Here is a 6,206-nt window from a genome sequence, read left to right as displayed (position 1 = left end):
AAATAATAAATTAAATATATTTTTTTCTTTTTTCGTGATTTCCTGCGAAACAAAGCAAAAAGGAGCATATGTCTATAGGACTTTTTTTCTTAGTTTTTTACTCCTCTACACGCTCCCGAAGTTTTGCCATTTAATTTGGAAACACCCTGTATATTGTGCAACTAATGGCAAATGTAACACCGATTTTGATTAGCATTTAGAATGTCATATCTAATGTTATATGTATAGAATATAATTCCGACAGTTCTTCAGATGATGACAATGAGTATATTTTAAATATCTTAAAGCAAATTTCGAAACGAGGATTATTGATACCAAGAGCACGCATAAAAAATTATATTGAAAATATAGTGCAAAATCTTTCAGATGTAGGATTTAAAGAACACTTTAGCTAATAATGATTTAAATCGCAGAATTTATTATTGCAATACCAGGAGTGTAAGTTGAAGCTTGCCGGTTTTTATAGTAGGTGTCGCTAGCAGGATGTAGGCATTTCTATGATTTGACATATATACGATTTTGTTCTATGGATATTAATCTCCAAAATACCGAAGTCTCATTCCGTCAAAATAATAGCGCCATAGTCGTTTATATCAATAAATATGTCGAGTTTCGTTCCAAATAAAGAGCATTTGCGGCATTCGTTGCTTTTCTTATTTCATCAAAAGAAAAAAGCAGCTGAAGCACATCGTTTGCTAGTAGAAACTTATGGTGAACATGCTCCAGTGATTAGAACGTGTGAGACATGGTTTCGTAAATTTAAAAGTGGTGATTTCGATTTGAAAGACAATGAACATCCTGGTGCAGCGAAAAGGTTTGAAGACGAGGATTTGCAGGTGTTGTTGGATGAAGACCCAACCCAATCACAACAAAAATTGGCAGAAACACTTAATGTGTCCCGAGTAGCAATTTGCCAACGTTTACAAGCCATGGGAAAGATCCAGAAGTATGGAAAATGGGTGCCACACGCATTGAACGACATGGCAAAGTTATTTTGCAACATGACAACTCGCCGTCTCATGCCGCTAAACCCGTGAAGGACACATTAAAAACACTTAATTGGGAAATATTATCGCACCCGCCGTACTCTCCAGACCTCGCTCCGTCCGACTTCCACCTTTTCGCATCGATGGGGCACTCACTTGCAGAGCAGTACTTCGCCAATTTTGAAGAAGTCGAAAAATGGCTCGTCGAATGGTTTTCCTCGAAAGAAAAACAATTTTTTTGGAATGGTATCCATAATTTGCCTAAAAGATGGGCGAAATGTATAGAATCAAATGGCCAATACTTTGAATAAAAATATTTTGAGATTCCCCTGAAAATTATGTGTTTTCTTTAACGAAAAAACCGGCAAATTTCAACTTACACTCCTGGTAATTAAATCTTAAAATTTATGAAAAAAATTTATTGAAAAAATAGTCTTTATAAAAAAATATTTAAAAAATTAATAACTTAACTATAGGATATATGTAACACAACTGTAATATTATACATACATTAATATTACTAACATTTTATATCTTAATAGCAAAAATCTTATTCCTTATTTTTTCGAAACAAGAATTTTAATAATTGTACAAACTTTAAATATCACTAGTAAGATAAATTTATATTAATATTCGAAAAACTGATCACAGAAGAAAGATACAACTATGATACTCTAATTAAAATAACTTTAAAGGAACTTTCATCTTATCGTACTATTATTCTTATCGTACCATATCATAGAATTAAAAAACAAAACTAAAAATTGCAGCCTTTTCGATCTATATCTAAATAGTCTTATTAATACAGACAACTTTTGTTATTTCTACTTTTTATCTTCTTTTCATAGACAGAAGCTTTTAAGCTTCTTTCAGTAAGCTTTGCTAAAGTATTAAGCGTATCACAAACTTAAAAAATGTAAAACTAAAAATTGCAGCTTTTCCGATTCATATCTGAACTCTCTTTAATACTGAAAAGGTTTGTTGCTTCTACTTTTTATCTTCATTTTCAACAAACTTTTGTAAAATTTCATTAAGTGTATCAAGTCGATGCATTACCGATTCATAAGGTTTATTCTTGTCTAGATTTTTCTTTTATTTCTATAAATTTTTGGAAATTTTTGTCAACTGTAGTTGACAATTTAGTCATTTTTGGAGCTGAAAACACAAAAAAGATTTATATCAAATATTTATACTTATATAAATATATTTATATGTACATATTTTAATTTTTTATTAATAAAAACGTACAAGGCTCATCACTTTTAATTTCATTTTTTGAATTATGTACTGTTGATGATTGAGTACATAATGGCTTTACCTATGGTTTTTTCCCAAATATTTCTTCCATTTGCTGCAAAGTTAATGATAATATTTTAATAGCTTCAATAAAATAAATTTAATATAATATAATAAAAATACAGCAACAATAAATTTACTTCATAATACTGCCAGGTTTGACGATCATTTCCTGATTTTGAATTATGATCCTTGATTTCCTTATACATTCTTTTCATACTTATTAATTTTGTCATACATTGTTTTGGAGAAAACGAAATATTTTTATTTACTAATTTCTGATATTTTTTCATAAATACTTTTATGACTCCATTTTCCACTATTTAAACTTGGTTCATATTTTTGGTATATGTCCAAAAATAATAGAGTTGTGCTTCTTGACCAAATAGCTAACAATTCAACAAATGAATAATTATATAAATTATACAAATTAAAAACTAATAAATTTAAGTAATAAAATGATTACTAAGAAAAAAAATTATGAATGGCAGACCTGTCTCAGCATTTTCAATTTCACAACTATTTGTTTCTTTTGTGTTAATGTTTAGAAAATTATTTATTATTAATCGTGTGATACACAGAAGGCGGTCAAGAGAGTGTGTTGCAAAAAAGAGGGTAATAAATCTAAAAGAAATACCAACCTAAAAAGAAAAAGAACAAATATGGTTGCTGGGAGAAAATAACTAAACAATGAGCGCGATATTTGAATAACTAGAGATTGAAGAAGTGTAATCTTGCTACAGAAAATAAATGTATGAATTCATTAATCTATATTTAACATTTTGTAGTGCTATTTTCTTTATTACTTTCGTCACTAACTTCATTAACAATTTCAACATTCTGTGAAGTACTTGGAGTTATTCCCGTTTCCTTGACGTTTTTCACAATTTTGAAAGCATAATTCTTATCTGTATAATAATAATATAAATTAAATAGCAGGTCCTGCACATGAAAATTCAGATTTTGCGCAAAAAAAATTAAGAACAGAGATTAACACATAACGCACAAAATACAAATATAAGACGAATATTTATTCCCATACCAATATTTCTTTCACTCATACACGAGGTCATATTAAAATAAAAATTAAAATTTATGAGATAGTTTGTTAGATTAGGTTATGACTTTTTAATAATTGTACTTCTTATCAGATAATGCTTTTTCGTGGTCTTCAGATGTAAGATATATTATGTAAGCTTTATTTTCCTTTCCGTCAATGCTCTCATATTGTATTAACTGAGACATTTTAATTTCTCCTTTTTTCTTAAAGAACTTATACAAAACCGTTGTGTATACCCATATGTCAGTCGCCATATGCATAAATCCGGATCTACAATAGATGTTTTAAGACTTAAGCCGTAAGAAACTGACCAATTACATTCGAATCCGAGGGGAATAATCGATTGTGATTCGTCCATTTCTTATAACTTAAGGCTTAAAACCCTATTGTAGATCCGGGGTTACTGAACTTGCACTACTTTCTCAAATTGTATAAAATCAGCCGAAAGTCAGCAATTCTCTAGGATTTATTTTCATGAAAAAGATAGTAGTTACAGCAGAGCAAACATGGCTGAAACCGATTTTGGAACGAGAAAACAGTATTGTCAGCACTGTCAGCAAATTTCGGAACGCCCATATGTTAATAATTGCAAATTTATATCACTATGGCTGCGGTCCACTTCGAAGCGTTTGAGCTACCAATCAGAACAAAGAATTTTACGAATTGACTAATCAAAGAATGCTTCGAAATGTTTGTAGTGTCAAGTGGACCACAGTCTATATTGTCGATAACGTCAGCATTCTTCAATTACCTCCGAGATCTTTTTTGTACGAGTACTAAGTAATTAACGGATGAAAATAATATGCCCACGAAAAAAAAGAAATACTTCTAAAGCCTATTCTACAATAGGGTCGTAAGCCATAAGAAATGGGCGAATAACAGTCGATTATTCCCTTCGGATTCGACTATAATTGGTCAGTTTCTTACGGCTTAAATTTAAAACATCTATTGTAGATTCGGATTAACACGACTTAACACAACGTACACAAGAATGCACAAAGTGTAGCATTGTGCACGATTCAATTGGAATAGAATGGGTGCATCCAGAAGCACGATAACTCATTCAGCGCTCAGTGAGTTCTTGTACCTGTTTGGTCTATATCATGGACGTATAAGGGCCACCAAGTTCAGTTAACTTAACTGGCCAGTTAGTCCATCGGAATTGACCAATCGCATTTGTCATTTTGTTTGAAGCAAACAAACGCCTGGCCAAATGAAGCTATTATTAAGAGTTTAAAATTTAGATTTGCTCTTTCCAATCACGGTTATCAATACATTTGTAATATGGGCTATCCTTTACCTTCGTATTCTACGATTATGCGTAGAATTCAAGATTACAAAATTGATTTTAGAATTTTCGACGATGTTATCCAGCTGCTAAAATTCAAAGTCGAAGCAATGGATCCAATAGATATTGCATTTTATCATACGATGAAATGCAAATTAGTAAACAACACGATTATGATAAAAATGTTGGAAAATTCGTTGGTCATGAAACTTTGGATAATTGTAGTGATAACCTCGGAGAAAAACTATTTGTTGTAATAGTACGAGGGATAAAAAAATCACTGGAAACAAGTTGTTGCGTGTCACGTAATGCGGTTGAAAACCATTGTCTCTCAACTTTTGAAAAATTTTATGCTGAGTTATATAACATCAGTTGAGTCATGCGGTTTGTATATCATGGTACTATCTTCAGACTAAGGGTGCGTTCCTTTATTTACTGCAAGTACTGATGCTATGACGTCAAAAAGTGTACTGCCAATAGCGTTCTATTTTAACTTCGAGAACTATCGAGGTGTTGCAACTTTACAAATCGGAACTTATCGCAGTACGCTTCGTTCAACTAACCAAGTTAACGTACATTACGTCCACTGACCACTGTATATTATTAACATTGTTTGTTTTTCGTAAACAATGAGTGAAATACTCAATGAAAATATAATTGCATTTATTGCAACTATACTAGTAGAAATTATAGCTGAGGATGAATCAAGTGATAGTGATAGCGATACAGAAATCTACAATAAGATAATCCTTGCCATTTTCAGCTCTTTTTGCATCCTCGGGACTAACAATTATTTTATATGATTCATTAGTTTCACTATCGATTAAGGTTATCTCTAAGTAAGTAGCCATCTTGAACTGCGACTGCTTTACCTCGCTGGCTGCAGTAGTTTCAACAGGAAATGACATCAAAATTCATGATGTCATAGATCTGTACAAGTGCTTTCGCAGTACACTGTAATCCATTTTGGAACGCCGTTGGTAGTACTGGCAGTACTTGCAGTAAATAAAGGAATGCACCCTTAGACAGTAGGAACAGAGCCTTATGGACATCGTTAAACCTCCATGCGTCGAGATTCGAAATTAAAAATCAATTTATATGTAATAATCATTCAGTGTATGCTATTCTAGATACGTGTCATATTTTAAAAAATCTAAAATCATCTATGTTAAGACAACGTATTTATTTACCCGAAGTATATGTGGAGTTGGAAAAGCTTCCTACAAACATAGTTAATGGAGCTTACATTAAATAGTTGTGGCAATATGAAATTTCTAATGGTATGGAAAAGCGGCTATTACACCATCTTCGAGCAGAGGATATCGAGCCCACGACATTCGATAAAATGAACGTTGGCGTAGCCGTTAGATTTTTCTCCATGAAAATATCAAGTGCAATAAAAACGGCTGTTCAGATTGACATAATGGCTGCGTTCAGCAGAACGTTTGTTTTGCAACTGTTGGAAGTTTCCTTCGCGCTAATTGGATCATACTTTTAGATCTAGAAGAATGGTCCTATCTCAGCAGACAATCATAAAACGGTTGCAAAACTGTTGAGTCTGCTGAACGCAGCCAAT

The sequence above is a fragment of the Mycetomoellerius zeteki genome, unplaced genomic scaffold, assembly GCF_001594055.1.
Source record: "Mycetomoellerius zeteki isolate Tzet28-1 unplaced genomic scaffold, Tzet1.0 scaffold14, whole genome shotgun sequence".
Lineage (NCBI taxonomy): Eukaryota > Metazoa > Arthropoda > Insecta > Hymenoptera > Formicidae > Mycetomoellerius > Mycetomoellerius zeteki.
The sequence above is the reverse complement of the archived record's forward strand: the minus strand, read 5'-3'. Positions refer to the sequence as shown.